Source organism: Salvelinus alpinus, chromosome 12 (genome assembly GCF_045679555.1).
Source record: "Salvelinus alpinus chromosome 12, SLU_Salpinus.1, whole genome shotgun sequence".
NCBI classification, from domain to species: domain Eukaryota; kingdom Metazoa; phylum Chordata; class Actinopteri; order Salmoniformes; family Salmonidae; genus Salvelinus; species Salvelinus alpinus.
This window is the reverse complement of record NC_092097.1, coordinates 9,653,788-9,678,762: the sequence shown is the minus strand read 5'-3', so window position 1 is coordinate 9,678,762 and position 24,975 is coordinate 9,653,788. Positions and strand designations below refer to the sequence as shown.

The 24,975-nt window shown below is 41.1% G+C and overlaps 1 protein-coding gene across 1 annotated transcript in view; it reads right to left on the bottom strand.

Annotated features, from left to right (window-relative positions):
• Positions 1-24,975, bottom strand: part of LOC139535475 (guanine nucleotide-binding protein G(i) subunit alpha-2-like) — a 150,795-nt gene that overhangs the window by 43,531 nt on the left and 82,289 nt on the right. The window lies entirely within an intron of this gene.

Genomic DNA, 24,975 nt, shown 5'->3' with positions numbered 1-24,975 from the left:
AACTCTTGTGACCCTCTGACAACCTCAGACAGTCTACCTCACCTTTCTCTCGCTACACTGTACACAGGGTTGTTTATTAAATCAAATCTTATTGGTCAAATACACATATTTAGCAGATGTTATTGCGGGTCTAGTGAAAGGACATGATATATAGAGTTATGGGGGATATTGCATTCTAAACTCAGCAACAACAACAAAAATTTCCCTTTTTCAGGACCCTTATCTTTCAAAGATAATTCGTAAAAATCCAAATAATTTCACAGATCTTCATTGTAAAGGGTTTAAACACTGTTTCCCACTCTTGTTCATTGAACCATAATCAATTCATGAACATGCACTTGTGGAACGGTCGTTAAGACACTAACAGCTTACAGACGGTAGGCAATTAAGGTCACAGTTATGAAAACTTAGGACACTAGAGAGGCCTTTCTACTGACTCTGAAAAACACCAAAAGAAAGATGCCCAGGGTCCCTGCTCATCTGCATGAACATGCCTTAGGCATGCTGCAAGGAGGCATAAGGACTGCAGATGTGTCCAGGGCAATAAATCACAATGTCCATACTGTGAGACGCCTAAGACAGCGCTACAGGGAGACAGGACGGACAGCTGATCGTCCTCGCCGTGGCAGACTACGTGTAACAACACCTGCACAGGATCGGAACATCTGAACATCACACATGTGGGACAGGTACAGGATGGCAACAACAACTGCCCGAGTTACACTAGGAACGCACAATCCCTCCATCAGTGCTCAGACTGTCCGCAGTACGCTGAGAGAGGCTGGACTGAGGGCTTGTAGGCCTGTTGTAAGGCAGGTCCTCACCAGACATCACCAGCAACAACGTCGCCTATGGGCACAAACCCACTGTCGCTGCACCAGACAGGACTGGCAAAAAGTGCTCTGTTCTGGTTTTGTCTCACCAGCGGTGATGGTCGGATTCATGTTTATGGTCGAAGGAATGAACGTTACACCGAGGCCTGTACTCTGGAGCAGGATCGATTTGGAGGTGGAAGGTCCGTCATGGTCTGGGGCGGTGTGTAACAGCATCATTGGACTGAGCTTGTTGTCATGGCAGGCAATCTCAATGCTGTGAGCTACAGGGAAGACATCCTCCTCCCTCATGTGGTACCCTTCCTGCAGGCTCATCCTGACATGACCCTCCAGCATGACAATGCCACCAGCCATACTGTTCGTTATGTGCATGATTTCCTGCAAGACAGGAATGTCAGTGTTCTGCCATGACCAGCGAAGAGCCCGGATCTCAATCCCATTGAGCACGTCTGGGATCTGTTGGATTGGAGGGTGAGGGCTGTTCCCGCTAGAAATGTCTGGGAACTTGCAGGTGCCATGATGGAAGAGTGGGGTAACATCTCACAGCAAGAACTGGCAAATCTGGTGCAGTCCATGAGGAGATGCACTGCAGTACTTAATGCAGCTGGTGGCCACACCAGATACTGACTGTTACTTTTGATTTTGACCCCGCCCCCCTTTGTTCAGGGACACGTTATTCCATTTCTGTCAGTCACATGTCTGTGGAACTTGTTCAGTTTATGTCTCAGTTGTTGAATCTTGTTATGTTCATACAAATATTTAGACATGTTAAGTTTGCTGAAAATAAACGCAGTTGACAGTGAGAGGACGTTTCTTTTTTTGCTGAGTTTATATTCACTCAGAGGTTTATTTTTCACTTTAATAAAGGATCCGTCTGTGGCTAGTCCTTAGTTGGTGTTGGCGGCGTTGGTGGCGTTGGTGCCTTTATGACAATTAAGGCAGATGTCAGAGAGCCTTTTTACCGAAGAATGTGTTTGTTTCATATGACTGTGTTTCGCTTTTCGTGTTTCTTTGTGTTTTCTTTTCATGTATTGTGTAATTGATGTGTATAGTGAATTGTTTTTTTGTTGATGTGTTCATGCAGGGCTCATCTGCGGCAGAGACTGTGTTCTCAGCATGACTTCCTGCTTAAATAAAGGTTAAATAAAAAATTGTGGAGTGCATTCCATTTCATGGGCAATTAACACACTGGATAGCAATAGATCTTTACTCATTGTTTCTCTGTAGGAAGTATTGTAAAGACTCTGCTAAAGCCCATGAGAGGAGATAATAATTAAACCCCGAAGTGATTCCTGCAAAGCAAATTGGCCAGATTTGACACTTCCCAAGTTAAATGTACACCATTGATTTTGCTGTGTGCTCTGGGGAGAAATGATCTCAGAGCTTTTGTGACAAGGCAAGACAATGTCCTAGAGGCCTCAAACCTCATAAATCTCACTGCTGTGGTTTTTATTTACTTTGATGCAAGTTATATTAAGCTATATGAACTGTTAGTGCTGTAGTGATTCAGCTCATTCTCACTGGTGTGCTCCTGTTTGGAGTGCAGGTCCCAGGCCCGGGCTCTTTCCCAGCTCCTATGCTGCCAGCGCTAGCTATGCCACTGTTGTGTTCCTGTGCTCCACCTGGCCTGGCCCTGTCACGGTGCATCCAGCCCTGCCATGACAGCCCAGAGGGGCCAACAGCACTATTCTAGCCCTGGCCTTGCCTGTCACCACCACTCACACCTCATCACGCAGGCACTCGCACTGCACTCGCGCACATAAACACACCTTCCAGAGAAGGTGGTAGTGACAGAGAGAGGGGGGGGGGGAGATGAAGGGAGAGTAAGAGAGTGCATGTCCTCAATCACTAATGAAAAGCTAATTCCTCCTCCATCAGTCCGTTCCGTTCCGTTCTGTTTGTGTGTGTTTGCTGACAGACACAGAGGGAGGGCAGCATCTAATGCAAGCTGAAATGTGGGTAGGACTCAGTTGGTTGAGAGTCGTGGCTTTAAAGGCGAGCCCAGCACAGAGATGTTCTGCTCATCCATGTGGATGACCTCTTTCCCATCCCTGAGGCCTAGTCCATTCAGGAATGCCTTGTTGTCTAACTCCATCCCTCTTTTTTAAGTTTAGGCCTGCATTCCGAATGGTTAAAGTAAGGATTAAGATTTGGGATAGGTTCAAAACATTCCATTTAGGCACTCATTCCAAGTGGTTAAGTTAAGGGTTAAGGTTTGGGATAGACTAAAAACAGCATCCACGACTGGGATCGAACACGCAACCTTCTGATCCAGAGTCATGGGATTACACCCATCCACAACGCCAGAGGGAAACCCAAGTCTACTTGATGGTAATAGTTTGTTGCCCCTGGTTACTACATGATTCCATATGTGTTATGGAACATATGTTGCCCCTTTGAAGGTATTTCCCAGACTTCCTCAGGACATGGATAGACATCCAATTTCGACGTCAATCTTGAACAATCTCCCTGTTCTTGCACAGCAGATCTGATCATTTGATCATTTGATAAACGTGGCCAGTCCTCACAATTAGAATACCGAGTAGCAAGAGACAGAAAACATTAACAAAGCCAGGTGGCCTACTGTTCATCTTTCATTTGAACAAGCTCTCAACCCTAAAGATGCACTCACATCTCTTGACTCTCACTGCCAAGGGTTCTCTCAGACTGGAGTCTTGGCCCTAATCCTGCTGAGTGGGTTGGTGTTAACGTAGCATACACTGAGTCTGTATGGGTATTTGGGCAGGGGGTGGAGCGATTGACATGGAGAATGGTTTATTTATCTGAAGGGACAGACCATCTGCTGACAGAGTACAGTAGGTCAAACATGAGGACGTTGCGGTGAACCTAGAAAATTCTACCTTTCTCAGATAAAAACACAGAGAGAGCAGCAATCAAATGACAACTCTTGGAGTCTGTTTTGAGAAAGATAAAAACAAAAAAACAAACAATGATGGATTTTCTACTTGATGACAGGAATTTCTAGTGAGCCACAGGGCAAAATCTCTTTTATTCTCCATTGAGCAAAAACAATAGAACGATCTGGTGTCAAGTGTCAGTTGTGCAGAAGTGAGGACGGAGTCAGGCGCAGGACACAGAACTGAGTAAAATAACATACTTTACTCAGAAAATTAAACAGCCAATAAATCCACGCAGGGATAACAAACTCTAACACAAAAGACTAACACAAAACCAGGAACAATCACACACAAAACATAATGAGAACCAGAGGGTTAAATAGGGAAATAATAATAACGTAATGGGAACCAGGTGTGTACAATCAAGACAAAACAAATGGAAACAGAAACGTGGATCGGTGGCAGCTAGAAAGCCGGTGACGACGACCGCCGAACGCCGCCCGAACAAGGAGAGGCACCAACTTCGGCGGAAGTCGTGACATCTGGTGAATAATTTACTACCTCCTTTCCCTTTATAAATTATAAGGCATGTTGTTTCCATGACTTAAATGTGGTAAACTTACAAGTTTTACTGAATTGGGTCCATATTTAGTGCAAAATGAATTATGTGTCAAAACGTATCAGCTGACAGAAAATGGATATACTGTACCAGTCAAAAGTTTGGACACACCTACACAATCAAAGGTTTTTCTTTATTTTTTACTATTTTCTACATTGTAAAATAACACATATGGAATCATGTAGTAACCCAAAAAGTGTTAAACAAATCTAAATCTATTTGAGATTCTTCACAGTAGCCACCCTTTGCCTTGATGACAGCTTTGCACACTCTTGGCATTCTCTCAACCAGATTCACCTGGAATGCTTTCCCCAACAGTCTTGAAGGAGTTCCCACATATGCTGAGCACTTGTTGGCTGCTTTTCCTTCACTCTGCAGTCCATCTCATCCCAAACCATCTCAATTGGGTTTAGGTCAGGTGATTGTGGAGGCCAGGTCAGCTGATGCAGCACTCCATCATCCTTCTTGGTCAAATAGCCCGTACACAGCCTGGAGGTGTGTTGGGTCATTGTCCTGTTGAAAAACAAATGATAGTCCCACTAAGTGCAAACCAGATGGGATGGCGTATCGCTGCAGAATACTGTGGTAGCCATGCTGGTTAAGTGTGCCTTCAATTCTAAATAAATCATAGACAGTGTCACCAGCAAAGCACCTCGACACCATCACACCTCCTCCTCCATGATTCACAGTGGGAACCACACATGCGGAGACCATCCGTCCACCTACTCTGCGTCTCACAAAGACACGGTGGTTGTAACCAAAAATCTCAAATTTGGACTCATCAAAGGACAGATTTCGACCAGTCTAATGTCCATTGCTCGTGTTTCTTGGCTCAAGCAAGTCTCTTCTTATTATTGCTGTACTTTAGTAGTGTTTTTTTTGCAGAAATTTGACCATGATTCACGTGATTCACGTAGTCGCCTCTGAACAGTTGATGTTGAGATGTGTCTGTTACTTGAACTCTGTGAAGCATTTATTTGGGCTGCAATCTGAGGCTGGTAACTCTAATGAACTTATCCTCTGCAGCAGAGGTAACTCTGGGTCTTCCTTGCCTGTGGCGGTCCTCATGAGAGCCAATTTCATCATAGCGCTTGATGGTTTTTGTGACTGCACTTGTAAATGTTCTTGAAATGTTCTGCATTGACTGACCTTCATGTCTTAAAGTAGTGATGGACTGTCATTTCTCTTTGTTTACTTGAGCTGTTCTTGCCATAATATGGACTTGGTCTTTTACCAAATAGGATTATCTTCTGTATACCAACCCCTACCTTGTCACAACACAACTGATTGGCGATGATATCCACAACATTCTCATCCACAGAGCTATATCAGCTTCTCAACGTCAGACTGTTCTCATCTCTCCTTCCCCTCTCTACCTTTGCAAGAATAAAGTCTACTGTGGAGTCTGAGTAGTCTGTCAACCCTCACCCCGTTGCTTTTGGTTGGCTCCGCTGTGAGAAATGCAAAGTGGAACGATGAATAAGGTATAACACTGTAGGTGACCTGAGTACAAAATATAATTTGATAGGAAAAATGAGGGGGCGACGTCTGAGACGAGAATCTTTGTCCACATTCCACGGAGGTCACCTTCCTGCCTAGAATTCAAGTTAATATTTCAAGGCCAAGGGGAGAACTGGCTGAACACAGAGTGTAAACAATATGAACAAGTTACTCTTTCTCTGATCATGAATTAGCTTGGGCTAATGAGCTGTGTTACTGGAACGCAGAGCAGATGTGAGGGAGATATTGGTGATTGGCCTTGCGCTACGTGACAGTATACAGTAAACTCCCTACGGGAAACAGGGATGATTATATTAGGTTCTGCTTATCTCTGTGACCAGCAAGCCGGATTCCACTTGCTCAGCCTCATGATTGCTCTAAAACGCTACCAACATAAATGAGATGAGCCAGCAAAAAATATACACACAAAATCATGGTATTGATAAGACTATAGAACAGATCAATGCATTTGGACTGTATGGATAGCATGAAGAGAAACACAACATGACACAGAGAGGAATACCTGGCCCATGGAAAACAAGCATTGACTTTGGGCAACTCAAGATAAAATTTACCAACAAGTGTGCACAGTTGCAGTGTGGATAACTAACACCAGCATGAGAGTAACAGTTCCTCTCTGATGGCCAGGTTTAGTCTCATAATACATCCTAATGGCATACCATAGCGATCCCGTAATTGATCCCTGAGGGTCACCACAGAATAACAATCCCGTTATTCATTCAGGTGTGCAGTTCACCTTAGCTCAGAAACAAAGCTCAATCACCAAGAGGACAAGAGGTTGTCCTTGCTATGGTGGACACAAGATAAATCAATTAAAAACTTAGTAGGTTATCATCAAAGATGTATGAGCCAATAACAAGGTGCTTAAATTGAACACAGGTGAGAGAAGGAGTGTATTGAAGGCTGTGTCATATTACACACACTATCGGCTGCCATTCAGCTCATTAAGGGAATCACATGCAGTAACTGAGAGCAGAAAAATCCATCGTAACAATGTAAGAATTATTATTAACCGTACACAGGTGTAAACAATTACATGGTTTACTAAGTTTACTTTGTAGTGTTCTGTCTTCATTCACAAAAGTGTTCCCGAGTTCTAGACAATTAGACAAGTCCCCAAAACGAGTGTATCTGGAGCAGTCTCTGTCAGCCATGAGCCAAACCAAATGAAGGAAACCAAATTTATTAGCATAGACAAGACATATGTACAAAAAGTTCTATATCCAATTAGGATTGAAGAGTTGAGTGGCTATTCCCAGGAGAAAAGAAGCAACTGCTGATTGAAATGTAATTTATAGGCTACTACAACCATTCAGTGTATCATCACTAAAGGGAGCAAAACTCTTCAGATATATTAGATGAGTGTTTTGTTTGATACTGTATGTTTGAAGTTGTAACTATGGTCATCTCAATGGTAACACCCCAGGATGGTGGGATGGAGCCGATACATGGCTGGATGATGGAGTGGAGGAAGGATGCTAATTGAATCTGTCCCTCTGGCTGAGGTTACCTCATTAGCCAGTTGCACAGGGGCATGAGGGTGTGTGTGTGTGTGTGTGTGTACTCAAATTTTCAGTGTGTGCGCAATTTTTTTGATTTGCCAGTTGTTTTGTATTTATATTTGCCAAGGCAGCAGCTACTCTTCCTGGGGTCCAGCAAAATTAAGGCAGTTTATACAATTTTAAAAACATTACAATACATTCACAGATTTCACAACACACTGTGTGCCCTCAGGCCCCTACTCCACCACTACAAAATATCTACAGTACTAATTCCATGTGTATGTGTGTGTATAGTGCATATGTTATCGTGTGTGTGTGTGTGTGTGTGTGTGTGTGTGTGTGTGTGTGTGTGTGTGTGTGTGTGTGTGTGTGTGTGTGTGTGTGTGTGTGTGTGTGTGTGTGTGTGTGCCAATCTGTTTTTTAATTATACTAATTATTCTAATTCTAATTATACTACTTGCATCAGTTACTTGATGTGGAATAGAGTTCCATGTAGTCATGGCTCTATGTAGTACTGTGCGTCTCCCATAGTCTGTTCTGGATTTAGGGACTGTGAAGAGACCTCTTGCGGCATGCCTTGCGGGGTCTGCATGGGTGTGCCAGTAGTTTATACAGACAGCTTGGTACATTCAACATGTCAATACCTCTCATAAATACAAGTAGGGATGAAGTCAATCTCTCCTCCACTTTGAGCCAGGAGAGATTGACATGCATATTATTAATATTAGCTCTCTGTGTACATCCAAGGGCCAGCTGTGCTGCCCTGTTCTGAGCCAATTGCAATTTTCCTAAGTCCTTTTTTGTGGCACCTGACCACACGACTGAACAGTAGTCAAGGTGCGACAAAACTAGGGCCTCTAGGACCTGCCTTGTTGATAGTGTTGTTAAGAAGGCAGAGCAGCACTTTATTATGGACAGACTTCTCCCCATCTTATCTACTATTGTATCAATAGGTTTTGACCATGACAGTTTACAATCTAGGGTTACTCCAAGCAGTTTAGTCATCTCAACTTGCTCAATTTCCACATTATTTATTACAAGATTTAGTTGAGGTTTAGGGTTTAGTGAATGTTTTGTCCCAGATGAAATGCTTTTAGTTATAGAAATATTTAGGGCTAACTTATTCCTTGCCACCCACTCTGAAACTAACTGCAACTCTTTGTTAAGTGTTGCAGTCATTCCAGTCGCTGTAGTAGCTGACATGTATAGTGTTGAGTCATCTGCATACATAGACACTCTGGCTTTACTCAAAGCCAGTGGCATGTCATTAGTAAAAATTAAAAAAGCAAGGGGCCTAAACAGCTACCCTGGGGAATTCCTGATTCTACCTGGATTATATTTGAGAGGCTTCCATTGAAGAACACCCTCTGTGTTCTGTTAGACAAGTAACTCTTTATCCACATTATAGCAGGGGGTGTAAAGCCATAACACATACGTTTTTCCAGCAGCAGACTATGACTGATAATGTCAAAAGCTGCACTGAAATCTAACAAGACAGCCCCTACAATAATTTTATCATCAATTTCTCTCAGCCAATCATCAGTCATTTATTTGTGTTAGTGCTTCTTGCGTGCCCTTCCCTATAAGCGTGCTGAAAGTCTGTTGTCAATTTGGTTACTGTGAAATACAGTAGCATTGTATCTGGTCAAACACGTTTTTTTCCAGAAGTTTACTGAACGCAGCATAAATATCTTGTCCCAGCCTGTTGGGTGATTTAGTTGGGTTGTTGACCCCACCAGGTCAGATAAGAAGACTGGAGGCGTAGCTTACTGGGGGCATTGCTCAAGTGTCTATACATATCCCAATGTTGGGATAGTTACCACTTTGTTAAAATACTTTCTTTTTTAAAAATTGTATTTAAATATGTAAAGGGATAAAATATATGCTGTGTACAAACTTAACATAATGAACAGGAATTACATTTACAGGAGGTGAAAAAGACACGCCTCCAATAGGCCACGCTTCTTGAAAATAACTTACAGTTTACATCATAAAAGTCCAGCTGCTGAGTCAGCATGAAAGTGGAAAAAATGCGGATGGTTTGGGTAATCAGAGGCTTTCATATATAACATTTTGGGCCACCCGTGAGAATAAATGTTATTCCTGTTAAGTTTGGATACGGCAAATATCCAAACTCAGTTTCCTTCACTGTTTTTGCACATTACATATTTTAATATGAAAAGTACACAATATTTTTATTTTACACCACTGAGTGTTAATATAACTATTTACAGTGTTCATTTAACTTTTGAATCAACCATATACATTTTACACTGAAAAGCTCCCCACAAGCTAACACTGGCCAATTTGCTGTGTGCTATGAAAGGGACACATCTGCATATACATATACATTTTAAGAACCTTTTAGCCTTCTGAAGAATCGTAGATGCCACGTCAAGAATCCCACTGGTTCTTGATCGGGCAAGAGTTCTCCAAGGAACCATTTTTTCCCAGTGTATTTCACAAAGACCCCACTGTTTTTTGCACCAGTAAAGGCGACAGTCAGCCATTTGTTTAAATAAATGACATAGCTGGCCCACTCGGTCATGCTGGCTCCATGGCTGATGACGGGGTATCATTAAGTGGTGGTGATGCATCTTGTGGCTGTCGGCAGGGGCGTGCCATGAGAGAGACTCGTGTGGTCATAATGATGATGGATAGAGTAGTTTCACTGTTATTCACGACCCCCCCCTCCCCCCTTTAATTTAACTTTAATTGCAGAAAGCGCCACCGTGTCAGTACCAGTCACACTGGAAGACTCTGTGTGTTAGAACATGAGAGCACTGGTCTAATTCAGACAAGGCAGATTCCCTTTGAAGAAATTTCTGGTCAGCTTTAAGAGGCTACTACACCAAGACAGAACAGAGAGTACACCCTCTGTAGATGAGCTCAGAATTGCCTCTACCTAACACCACCTCTACTTGGGGACATCCAGTCCATGAGATAAATATTGGAATGGTGGGATGGAGGTGGCGTGCCAAGGTAGAGTGTGTGATTAGATAAGAGAAAAGGGGGGGTTAAGGGGAAGAAGGTTGAAAAAGAAAGTGGAAAAGAAAGATGAAAGGAATAAGAGGGGAAGCCTGTCACTTCACTCTTCTGCCAGCTTCATTACCTGTGAAGGCAGACATGAGCATCTCACAGCACAACAATGTGTCTGGACAACCCTAACACACTCAGGACAAAGCCTGTTAGCACTCACACTGCGGGGGAGAGAGATGCTCTTAGATAATGGTCTGCATTTTGGGGACACCCCCCAAATGGTCCCCCATTTAGGGACCCATACTGTAAAAATAGAAAGACTCAAAACACCATGATTGTGTAATGAAACCATGAAATGTAGTACACTATATCAGTTGTCTGTCTTCCCTAGTTACCACAGCCACAAAGTCATTAACCCCGCCTATTTCTACAATTTCTCTTATTAAAATGTCTTTAACCTAAATCTTTAACCTAACCCTAATCTTAATCACACTGCTAACTTTATGCTTAAACCTAACCTTAAATTAAGCCCATTTTTACTATGTGGTTGTGGTACTGTAACTAGCGGAAACTGTTGTGCCTGTTGTTCACACGTATATCTGCCCTCTCATTGGCTAGAAGGGTCCCACCTGATCTTTCCTCCTCCCTACTACTCCTTCCTACATTTATTTCCATTGATAGAGCAGCCACTAGAGTATCTGGTCAATTTAATTAATCATCTGTGCTTTGCTTTTTTTCTTTAAGTGTGAAGTAATTGGTAGTTTGGCAAACTATGATTACAAAGTATGTCACAACTTCCGCCGAAGTCGGTCCCTCTCCTTGTTCGGCCGGTGTTCGACGTCACCGACCTTCTAGCCATCGCTGATCCATTTTTCATTTTCCATTGGTTTTGTCTTGTCTTCCTTCACACCTGGTTCCAATCCCATCAATTACATGTTGTGTATTTAACCCTCTGTTCCCCCTCATGTCCTTGTCGGTGATTGTTTATTGTAAGTGTATGTGTACGTCTGTACTGGTGTGCGTCGGGTTATGTTACCGTTTGATTTTTATTATTATGTTTTCCAGTGGGTTTTTGGTAAATAAACTGCGCCGTTGGAAACACAGTTATTTCTCTCCTGCGTCTGACTTCTCTGCCGCCAGTTAAACACCCTTACAAAGTAACTTCCCAAACACTGGTTCCAGCCTCCAGAGGACCTCTCTCTTTCACCTGATGCACCGCTAAATGAACCAGTTAATGCAATTACCTCACAAGTACTCCTCTACTTACAACACTGGAAATGAGTAGAAGTGTGTGTGTGTGTGTGTGTGTGTGTGTGTGTGTGTGTGTGTGTGTGTGTGTGTGTGTGTGTGTGTGTGTGTGTGTGTGTCTGGGGAGGGTGTAGGGAGATTTAGAAAGAAGGAGAGAGATTTGTGAGAGAAGGAAGGAGAGGCAGAAAGACAAGAGATGGTTTGTGTGAGACACCTAAAATGGGCTATTAGAAAGAGGCCTCGGTAATAGCATAAGCGTGTCCACTGTCCAATAAGGAGCTGTTGAATTCATTATGATATAACTCACCTCTTGTCTCCTTGAGTGTGTGATACCCAAATACACTTATGGTCAGATGACTCACACCCGCTATGGATTTGAGCAGAGGAGGACACATAACACGAGACAGACACCAACCCATGAGAGAGAGTGCGGGAACAGGCCAGCAAGGGAAATACAGTAAATGTAACTGGTTGTATTAACCTATACTGAACAAAAATACAAATGCAACATGTAAAGTGTTGGTCCCATGTTTAATGAGCTGAAGTAAAAGATCCCAGAAATGTTCTACAGTATATGCACATAAATCTTATTTATCTCAAATGTTGTGCAAAAATGTCTCCTTAGACAAGATAATCCATCCACCTGACAGGTGTGGCATATAAAGAAGCTGATTTTAAAAAGCATGATCAGTTGCACCTTGTGCTGGGGACAATAAAAGGTCACTCTAAAATGTGCAGTTTTTTCACACAACATAATGCCACAGATGTCTCAAATTCTATCATAAGCTGCCTCCAACGTAGTTTTAGAGAATTTGGCAGTACGTTCAACCAGCCTCACAACTGCAGACCACGTGTATCCAGGCCATCCCAGGACCTCCACATCTGGCTTCTTCACCTGCAGGATCGTCTGATACCAGCCATCTGATACCAGAAACTGTGGGTTTGCACAACCGATGGAATTTCTGCAGAAACTGTCAGAAACCGTCTCAGCGAAGCTCAACTGCGTGCCCGTCGTCCTCACCAGGGTCTTGACTGGACTGCAGTTGAGCATTGTAACCGACTTCCGTGGTCAAATGCTCACCTTTGATGGCCATTGGCATGCTGGAGAAGTGTGCTCTTTACAGATGAATCCTGGTTTTAACTGTACCGGGCAGATGGCAGACAGCGTTTATGGCGTCGTGTGGGTGAGCGGTTTGCTGATGTCAACGTTGTGAACAGAGTGCCCCATGGTGGCGGTGGGGCTATGGTATGGGCAGGCGTAAGCTACGGACAATGAACACAATTACATTTTATCGATGGCAATTTGAATGCGCAGAGATACCGTGACGAGATCCTGAGGCCCGTTGTCGTGCCATTCGTCCGACGCCATCACCTCAACTTTCAGCATGACAAAGGATCTGTACACAATTTCTGGAAGCTGAAAACCTTGTAATGGAGGAAGGCAAATCATCTTTAGTATCAACAGCACATTGGGTGACCCCTTAAATAGCAATATGCAGAAATCTCTATGCTAAAATGCTAATAGTTTGCCTAGTTTCAGTTTATGTGACAAAACAAGCAGTCATTGTGTAGAGAATCATTGTACCATCTACATTTCTGTGAAATATGCTTTCCATAACCAAAAATTGTGTATTTTCAGCTGTTTGAAGCTGGTGTACAAAACCGAAAGTAAAAGACGCAAAAACAGAACTTCAGAACGGGAAGCATAGAAATAGCGCACCAAGAACAGATCTACTGCTTCTTAGACTTGCTTTCTTTGAGAATGACAGACCTATAACTTACATACAGTATCTACAGTATGTGAATTTGATCGGGTTGCCCAAAAAGTTACATACAGTATTGCAGCTTTAAGATGGGGTGTTTGGAATTGTAGAGACTAGCTCAGGGGTCTCAACCTCCTGGCCCGGGGATCAAATCCGACCCACAAGCTGCTTTCTCGTGGTCCCCAAACTGATCTCTAATTCCTATCACCAATCTGTGTGTGTCATCACCAAGCCAAGGTTTAGGGATTGGAATGTCAGGCATTGAAGGGAAGTTCATGGAAGTTCATAACTTGTCTTTGATTTAGAACAAGTATAACAAACATCTTACTTAAGAATCAGTTAGGGACCAATTAAGTTTATAGTCAGACTCAAAGCCTAGCTACCCAGGTTAAATGAGTCCGCCCAGTGGTGTAGCACAGTTTCGCGGCAGAACATAAAAAAACATTTATAAAGCAAACATTATGCCTTAGGTCTAGCATAGCAAATACCTCAATTGTTTAAGCATATGTTGCAGTACAGTGATTACAATTTAAGCCATCAGTGCTAGAGTTGACAACAGATACTCAAAACAGACATATCCCCCCCCATTTAAAAAAATTGGTAAACTATGGAAAAGAATTCATTAAAAAAATCTCCAATAAAAACAACCATTCTATCAGATCCTTCAGCACTCTGATGGACTTGACGTTAAGACAAAAATCTGATGCCCTATGACATCAGTCAGACTGTAAATGTAATAAGACTGCAACAATACAATGATGCCAATCTGGGTTTATTTCTCCTCTTTAAATCCCCAGTGCTGGCCCCAGAGGCACCATATCAAACATGTACACTACCGTTCAAAGGTTTGGGGTCACTTAGAAATGTCCTTGTTTTTTTGTCCATTAAAATAACATCAAATTGATCAGAAATACAGTGTAGACATTGTTGTAAATGACTATTGTAGCTGGAAACGGCAGATAAAAAAATAAAATAATAATAATAATAATAAAATAAAAAAATGGAATATCTACATAGGCGTACAGAGGCCCATTATCAGCAACCATCACTCCTGTGTTCCAATGGCACGTTGTGTTAGCTAATCCAAGTTTATCATTTTAAAAGGCTAATTGATCATTAGAAAACCCTTTTGCAATTATGTTAGCACAGCCGAAAACTGTTGTTCTGATTAAAGAAGCAATAAAACTGGCCTTCTTTAGTTGAGTATCTGGAGCATCAGCATTTGTGGGTTCGATTACAGGCTCAGTTTCCAGCTACTATTGTCATTTACAACATTAACAATGTCTACACTGTATTTCTAATCAATTTGATGTCATTTTAAATGGACAAAAAATTAGCTTTTCTTTCAAAAACAAGGACATTTCTACATGACCCCAAACTTTTGAACGGGAAGTGTATGTCTTATCAGACGAAAACAGAGAGTGAGAGAGAAAAAGAGAGAGAGAGAGAATACAATCAAACAATGGAGGGAGATTTCTTCTAGACAGCCGGGATCTGTGAAGCTAGCTTTCCATACCAATATGAGCCATCCAATTTAGATACTAAAGGGGGAGCCTTTGTTAAGGAGAAGCTGGTGTTTGTCTCCTCCTCTGGATGCACTATGAGACATGTTTGATGACCCGTTATGAATAAATACTGAGCTACCCATACATAGATTGAAATCCAAATCCCTATTTGCAAGTGTTATTGGAAAGCACTGCACAGTCACACGAGCAAATAAAGGCTGTTAGGGTATCAATGGCTGTGTAAAAGCCAGACTATGCCAGGGCCAATCCCCCTCCTGTCCACTCAATAGCTAATGGGCAGTGGCTGGTTTATGCTCAATCTATAGACTCTCTTGTCAGTTAAAGAGCTCTTTAACAGGTCTGTCGGGTAGAGACTACTAGGCTAAACCATACAGAGGTATAAAGCATAAATAAGGAAAGTAAAGGGAGAGGACAGTAAAAAGAATAAACTCAAATGATGGATATTTGAAGAGATTCATTCCAAAACATTATATATCCTTTTCAAAAATGTTTGTAAATGAGCTTTTATTGTTTTAAAGAAATTATTAGAGATTGGTGTTTTTCACTATATCATCATGGCATGGGGTTGACAGACCCCATGAGTGCATTCATCTTAAAATAGCTAGGTGAGAACCACATATCACAGTCAAATATACAGGATATGAACATTCCATTCCAGCTAAACAATGGATATATAGCGTTTTGCAGAAAAACACATTTTCATACACATCTAAAATCTATGAATTAAAAAAATATGAGAACAGTAATATTTTACACACACACAAGCAATAATTTCTGATGAAAAAACACAAATGTGGAAAATAAACTCTTCATTTCATGGTCAAATCTTGAAAAAGCTGCATATTTTATGTAGCCAAGTGGTAAAAGCAGAAAATAAAGAATTTACAAAAAGTGTACTCAGAAAATGCCAGAGATACTGCATGGTTGTTTTCTGTAAGACATTTACCAGTGCGTGCTGTAGTAAAGTGGAGCTGTTTTGTTAAAATAACATTTTGTCCTATGCCAAATAAGTATTGATTTCAATGTATGTATAAATCCCAAGACAATCATTCACAGTGTTTTTGATACTCACATGGATGACGATACTAAAGATCTATGGTGGACAATAATATGCATTGTGAACAATAAGATTTGGAAGACAAGATGTATGATGACTATAAAACAACTTTTTGTCCCATCGAACATAATTTTTTAACAAATCAAAAGGGAATTTTAAAAAAACAAGAAAGCTGGACTCGTTGACCTACTAAAAACTTCCATGGACACTATTACATATGAAAATCATGTTAAGTAGACTAATAATGAACCCATGTATTGATGTGAAAACATATTTGTATTTATATGAATTAATCTATTAGGTTTGTAAAATGTGAGATTTTTAAAAATAAAGATGATAAAAGTAAAATAAATAAGTAAAAGCACATAGCTATATTTGTTTTTACCCACTAGATGGCACTGTCCCTTTAAGAGAACAGTAAATATACATGAATTGTGGCCAAGTTGGTTCCTGTTTCAGTCATGTCTTTGGTCATGTTCGCATGGGTCAAACAAAAACACCCTAATGATTGGTTGACAATAGATCCTCCCAGAATGCATGTGATGGCTGCAGGATGCTGTTGGTAATGAGCAACTACAGAAACTTCATGACCTTGGATCACGATTTTTATAATGTTAAGGCAGTTGACATCTAGGCGCAAGTCTGACAATTTTTCCCACCATAATGCAACGAACTTTGAAAGGCCGTGACCAACAATGGTCATCGACTTGACAAAAGTGATCAGCTCAAACACATTTCCAGCCAAGCGAAAACAAAACATTGGTATCCATATTTTATTTTTTTTTGTGGGGGGGTAACATCTAAAAGCTTATTTGAATAGTTTCTTGTTCACTGCTTGGCGATGCAAACAGCGATTCTCTAATCAGAACCGTCTACCAATTATGGATATAGCTTCGGACGCAGGACACATGCTGCTAGCAGGACCAGTCATTGGACCATGAGTCATCTCCAACGCTGTCGCTATGAAATGCCCTTAAACCTCGTCTTATTAATGCATTAAATAATTAATCAGAGGTCTAGTATTGGGGTACATTGAGGCCATCTCCACTTTGAAGTTGTCCATTTTCTTCTTCTACTACTTCTATGAGTTGTTAAAAAAAACTGAAAGGGTGCATTCTGCCAAATGAAGTTTGTTGAGTGAACAGGTAAAAGGCCAAGGTTGGCGATTTACTGCCACCTGCAGTTATGGAATGTTTGCTCACGAGTATAATTCATTGGCTGATCCCTCCTGATGACCTTCATGGAATTATGTGATCCTTCCTTAAAGCTGGAATTGGTAACTCTTTGGACGGCCCGACCAAATTCACATTTAAATGTGAGTTATAGATCTGTCATTGTCAATAAAAGCAAGTCTAAGAAGTGGTAGATCTGTTATATGTGCATTATTTGTATGCTTCCCGTTCATAGGTTTTGTCTTTGCGTCTTTTACTTTCAGTTTTGTACACTAGCTGAAAATACAATATTTTTGGTTATGGAAAATATATTTCACAGCGGTTTAGATTGTACAATGATTCTCTACACTATACTTTCTTTCTGAAATTAGGCGAACTATTAGAATTCCAGCATCCAGGAAATGGCGGATCCATTTAACCCATAGGATGTCCCACCCAGTTGACTTCTTCAAAATGGTGAAACTCCTTAATGATGCTGCCCATGCTAAAAGTAGCTTTTGGTCACTCGAGTTCTCTATCATTATCTATGGTCGAACTGCTGTTCAATGTGGGGTTAGGGTATCAAGTGGACCAGAGATAGTCAGTATTTCTATGACATTTATTTGAAATACGTATTTTAATTACTTCTGAGTATTTTGACATTTGAATTACACTGGGCTGAAATACAGTCCAATGTATATTGTATTTTCAAAATACTGTAATTTGTATTTTCAAAGTACAAAATAATTTATAAAAACATTTCTATAGTGGTTTACATTTCCTCGGTATCCTAAGTCTGATAGCACTATGGTGTGATAAGAGCATCTGCTAAATGAACTAAATATAAATGTACTGTATATGTCAAAATTAACAATTGCAAAGCACGCTGAGTATTATTTTAATGAGTTCCGCCCCGAAACCAGGCCAATAATAATACCCAGTGTGCTTTGCAGTTCATTTTGGTATGTTCATCTTCACATATACATTATGTAGATAAACGACAACATATCATAGTCATTGCAGGTAAAACCTTTTTGTAACTGTTACTGAGAATTTTGTTGCTGTTTGGCCGGCTACTTGCAAATGTATTTTTGTATTTTAATATACAAAATACATGTATTTTAATTTGGTGTATTGTCATTTGTACATTTTGTACTTAGACATTGGAAATGTTAGATTTATATTTCGAACTGTGGTTTTAGGTTTTCTTGTTTTTCCATAGAAAACAGAGCCACTGCCGTTTATGCAATTCACTTTGTACATATTGTACTTGACCATAGTTGTTTATGTACTTTACTCTGACGTCTACTAAGTTTATTGTGATTAGTTATTCATTTCACGCAGACCTTACTTCACTATTGTCATTTACCTTAGTGGGTTTCACTTTGCTGCGATTCATATTATCTTATTATTTTTACTTTAAAGCTTTGCCCGAATAAACAACCTCAAATTAGTTGTGTCCTGTGCTGGGTTGACTTTCGCCGGGCTACATTTATCCCTTTCGAATGAGAGCAAGGCGTGCACTGCAGCCCTTTTTAACGATTCTGCTCGTTCTGCCCACCAGTAATGGAACTTGGCGGAAACAAAAACAACTTCTCTTATCAAGGCAGAGAGCAATAAATATAGACATGAAAACCAAAAGTGCTACTTCAGGTCATCCAAATGTTTTTCCATTACTGCAGAGCAATGACTCCCTAAAACCTAAACAATGGATACAACCTGACTTTTTCCAACACACAGTATCAATATCAAAGATGTTATGAAGACTGTCTCCCTGCTGACTCCTGTCCAACACAAATGCAGCTGCTCCTGTGTAGATAGTAGAAGGAGGGGGGGGGGGGGGGGGGATACATTCAGGTCAGAGTCAGCAGTGTGTCTTGGTTTGGGTTGTGTTTCAGGAGCTGGCTCAGAGAGAGAGAGAGATGCTGGCCCTCCAGGGCCCCTGGGTTGAAGCAAAGAGACAGCTTGCACTGTGCAGTCTGCAACAAAAAAACTCCACATCCAACTTCATCAAAGGCCTGCAAAAACTAAGATGACGCAGTTCGCTCTTTTAAAGCAGTTGCCTCACAGCCTCAAAAGGTGCGTCCCAGAAGATTGGACATATTGGATGACTTAGTGAGGGCCTGGACCAGCTGTAGGCACAACATAATTTGTGAGTCTGAAATCTCATTAGTGGCTGCTGCATTCTGGCCAGGCCTGAAAAGGGACTGGTGTGTGGTCAAACTGCTATTACTACTGAACTGACTTATCTCTGCTTGGACGGAGTCATAGAGCTGGGCACCAAGTTATATATCGTTAAAAACGGTTGTTTGGCAAGAGCATTGAGGCTTTTCCCCTCCAAGCACCATTTTTCCTTACTCTCTCCATTTTATGATATTCTCCCCTCTAAAATGTATTTCAAATACATCTAGATACAGTTTGCATCTTTGCTCAAACGCATGTGACGCCTGACAATATTCCAGAAATGCATGGCTATGACATCTAGTCTACAGGTTGGCCAAAGTGGTTCCTAATTCGGCTTCTTAAATTACTCTTTAGGTATTGATCAATAGAGATCATATTTGGGCCCAACAAGCCTAAACATGGTGAATTAAAAAGAAATGGAACATTTGTCATAATTAACACATGTTCAACTTTGTAAAAAACATGTTTTCCTACTCTAGAGGTTAAAACATTTACAATAGTAAAAACCTCTCTTCAGCTGAATTAAATAATGACAACAATGTATTTATTCCGATTTATTTTATTGATTTAAACACTGGTACTGTACGAATACTCTACCGGTCAAAAGTTTTAGAACACCTACTCATTCAAAGGTTTTTATTTATTTTTACTATTTTAGAATAATAGCGAAGTGTACAAACCTGTCATCAAGGAAAAGGGTGGCTACTTTGAATAATGTGAAATATAAAATATATTTTGATTTGTTTAACACTTTTTTGGTTACTACATGATTCCATATGTGTTATTTCATAGTTCTGATGTCTTCACTAGTATTCTGCAAAGTAGAAAATAATACAAATAAAGAAAAACCCTTGAATGAGTAGGTGTTCTAAAACTTTTGAACGGTAGTGTGTGCATGTGTGTATATCTATATATTAGTAGTGTTATATATTAGGTGTAGGGTTAGTCGGTGGTGCAATTTCTTCCTTTCCCCCTTTTTATTTTTGTATCACAAAATGTACCGTGATCGACTACACACATAGTAGGTAGCGTGATGCACAAACAAACGTGTGAACGCCATGATACCAAAACAGAAGAAGAAGATTAAAGGTTACGCTTGTACACTGCCAGTTCTGCAGTCTTAATGAGCATGATACATGCATGTGATACCAAAGAGTCTACTAAAGTTTAACTGTTACAATATGATTTGGCAAATGTTTTATATTTGCCATATATTTTAACAAAAATATATTTTTCTTACAAAAGACTTTTAAATGATAGGGACAGGAAGTTTGGATTTTTTTACTACATGTGAAAATATATTATTAAATACATTCTTTAATGTATTTCAGAATTAATTTTGAAATACATTAAATACATTTTCCGATGCATTTAACCTATAATGTGATATATACACTGCTCAAAAAAATAAAGGGAACACTTAAACAACACAATGTAACTCCAAGTCAATCACACTACTGTGAAATCAAACTGTCCACTTAGGAAGCAACACTGATTGACAATAAATTTCACATGCTGTTGTGCAAATGGAATAGACAAAAGGTGGAAATTATAGGCAATTAGCCAGACACCCCCAATAAATGAGTGATTCTGCAGGTGGTGACCACAGACCACTTCTCAGTTCCTATGCTTCCTGGCTGATGTTTTGGTCACTTTTGAATGCTGGCGGTGCTCTCACTCTAGTGGTAGCATGAGACGGAGTCTACAACCCACACAAGTGGCTCAGGTAGTGCAGCTCATCCAGGATGGCACATCAATGCGAGCTGTGGCAAGAAGGTTTGCTGTGTCTGTCAGCGTAGTGTCCAGAGCATGGAGGCGCTACCAGGAGACAGGCCAGTACATCAGGAGACGTGGAGGAGGCCGTAGGAGGGCAACAACCCAGCAGCAGGACCGCTACCTCCGCCTTTGAGCAGGAGGAGCACTGCCAGAGCCCTGCAAAATGACCTCCAGCAGGCCACAAATGTGCATGTGTCAGCATATGGTCTCACAAGGGCTCTGAGGATCTCATCTCGGTACCTGATGGCAGTCAGGCTAACTCTGGCGAGCACATGGAGGGCTGTGCGGCCCCACAAAGAAATGCCACCCCACACCATGACTGACCCACCGCCAAACCGGTCATGCTGGAGGATGTTGCAGGCAGCAGAACGTTCTCCACGGCGTCTCCAGACTCTGTCACATCTGTCACATGTGCTCATGTGCTCAGTGTGAACCTGCTTTCATCTGTGAAGAGCACAGGGCGCCAGTGGCGAATTTGCCAATCTTGGTGTTCTCTGGCAAATGCCAAACGTCCTGCACTGTGTTGGGCTGTAAGCTCAACCCCCACCTGTGGACGTCGGGCCCTCATACCACCCTCATGGAGTCTGTTTCTGACCGTTTGAGCAGACACATGCACATTTGTGGCCTGCTGGAGGTCATTTTGCAGGGCTCTGGCAGTGCTCCTCCTGCTCAAAGGCAGAGGTAGCGGTCCTGCTGCTGGGTTGTTGCCCTCCTACGGCCTTCTCCGCGTCTCCTGATGTACTGGCCTGTCTCCTGGTAGCGCCTCCATGCTCTGGACACTACGCTGACAGACACAGCAAACCTTCTTGCCACAGCTCGCATTGATGTGCCATCCTGGATGAGCTGCACTACCTGAGCCACTTGTGTGGGTTGTAGACTCCGTCTCATGCTACCACTAGAGTGAGAGCACCGCCAGCATTCAAAAGTGACCAAAACATCAGCCAGGAAGCATAGGAACTGAGAAGTGGTCTGTGGTCACCACCTGCAGAATCACTCCTTTATTGGGGGTGTCTTGCTAATTGCCTATAATTTCCACCTTTTGTCTATTCCATTTGCACAACAGCATGTGAAATTTATTGTCAATCAGTGTTGCTTCCTAAGTGGACAGTTTTATTTCACAGAAGTTGATTGACTTGGAGTTACATTGTGTTGTTTAAGTGTTCCCTTTATTTTTTTGAGCAGTGTATTTGAAATACATTCCTTAATATATGTTGGAAATACAATTATTTTGCCAATAAAAAAAGTCACATACTGTATATCCTACATTTTGTATCTAAAAACATATTTTAAATGTAATTTTTTCCGTATGGGCTCTCTCATATACATGAACAGTTTCCTACTGTTAAATGTATCTTCTTAACACAGTTTACTTCACTCCTGCTCTGAATTTCACCTTTTCTGTCTCAGAGCAGACAGGACAATCACATCACTCTCGGCACCTTCACCCGCCTCTCCCCTCATCTTCAAAAAAGACTTGTACAACGTCTGTGTCCCAGAAAACTTTAAATGTCCTCTCATTGTACACTAGGAGCCCTGTCTTTCCTCTGGTTAAAAGCAATCGGAGCATCACAACTAGGGCTGACCCCATTTAGTCGACTGGCCATTTGTTTGGTCGATAGGCTGTTGGGCGATCAGTCACAAATATATATCCTTTTTGTATGGCACACAAGACACCTGTCTGATTCACGCCTGTCTGAGTGGACTAATCCATTGCAGAGGCTGCCCATAATTTCTAATCTACAATGTTTGTTAAGTGACAGTAATTTCTATTAATGCATTCAATATATTATTATGACAGTCTTAACATTTGCATTGTTGGAGTGGACACGTTGTTTGCAGAGCACACAGCCTAGGCTACACTTGTGAGGAACAGGTTTTTGTTAATTTCATTCCATTTACGAGTTGTCAATATATTCATTGTCTTTGGTTTGGAGCTCTCCTGTCAATCTTCAGAAAAGAAACGCACCTGATTACATATAGAAGTAGGCCTAGGCTACTTGGCCTGCGAGCAAATGTAGGCCTATGAATGTGCCCACCATTGTAGAGATTCTCAAAGTAATTTTTTCTTCACCTCAAACATCAAGTAAGTAAAGTCTTGTTTTTACATCCATTGAGAATGACAATAGTTCCTCAATGTAGCCTATTTAAAAATTATTTCCAGCTCTCTCCCTTTCGCTAACCACTTAGCATGAAAGGGGGGAAAAAATGTCATGCTCTGATCCCCTGTAAACGTCATAAAATAGGCCTACCTAATTACTTCTTATCCCTTGCGCAAATAGTGTACAGCTGTGTCTGTCAGGAGCTTACTGGCGCGGGAAACTGAGGGCTCAATATATTTTATATAATGTTGTAAGTTTGCTAGCACCATCTTCTAGCTGGACCAAGTTGATAGCTGATACAATGTTTCAAGTTCCTTGCAGACAGGCCATGCACAGCCAATATGATTTATAGAATATTTATTTTTATCAGGATATTGTCTACCTGCAGGGTGCAAAGTTTTTATGTTGGCTTTATGTGGGCAAATTTTACATATTGGCAATGGAAATAGAAGTTACTTTTAGATTTGTATTATTTTCATTTCGAATTTTGAAGAACCACATGATATTGATTTTGAGATATGAAGACTTTATTATAAATTCATTGAAACTGCAGTAGAAATGGTACGATAAATTGGCACTCCAAATGGAAAAGGTTGCCGACCACTGGTGTAGCCCATTACCAGCACCTTCAGGAGAAAAACGGAAGGCTGGCAGCAGCGGGAGGAGGAGGGGGAAGGATCAGACAAACTCAGTAGCCTACATATATGTTGATTCTATTAAAACATAGGGTGTGTCTGTATATGGGGAAAAAACACGTAAGAACATTTAGACCAATCGATTGGTCGAAAGAACAGACGACTCTCGGTCGACCAAATTTTGTTGGGGACAGTCCTAATCACAACCACTCTGTTCCTCCCCTTACCTTCTCAGCTGTGGCCTCATTCCACAGTCACACATCCCAGCATATGTGACACGTTTCAGGAAACTAGACGTATGCCGTGGGTCACTACTTCACAGGAGAGCCGTTTTGAACGAGAACTTTTTTTTAAATCAAAATGTTTTTTTTGTTGCTGAAATGCCTTCTTGAACATGTGAACTTGTGCCTTATGTGCCTTAATAACAAACGTGTATGCCATCTGTAAATATGAATAAAAGTGTTAAATTATGAGCCTAGTTGGTTTAGCCATAGAAAAAGCCATCAACCTTCCCCCTACCCATGATTGGCTGAGATTATGAGTGGACTGGACATGCCGAGAGAAGAGTTTGGATTGGTCTGCCATATAGCATGCTTCTGTCTATTTAAGATGGTTAGTATGTCTAGGTAAAGCTTTTTTTTTTTAAATGTATCATGTAGTAAAACTGCATAAGTGTTGCTCTCCACTTTCTGGGGGACCAAGTTTTGAAATCAGTGGAATTCGAGTATGATAGCTAAGGAGATGGAGAAAACACTTGTCTCCGGATTACATCTTCAAACTAAGGGCAACCATGGCATCTGACAGGAGACGTGTCCATCTATGATATATGTGGGTGAAATAGTCTAGCTAGCTATATTTTCAGATATTACATGTTTCTAATTTTGACAGAAAGTGGTTTCATTTCAAGTTAGTGTACTGTTAGCTAGCTAACGTTAGCTGGCTGGATCGCTAGCTTATGCCTTTCATGCAACTTTTTTCAAATCATCATTAGAGTCGCATCATGGAGCCTTAGACTGTATTGCAAACGTTGGGCTGTATGTTTGGATTTTTATCACAACTAAAGTTGCATAAATAATTCTAAATTAAGCATACAGGAGGACCTGTTTCTTCGTTAACCACTCAACACAGAATAGGGTGTGCGCACTCCCTCAAATCGTTTTGAGAAAATATCCTTTCTATATCATTCAGCTTTGTTCAATTGTATTCTTCATACTATAAAATAAT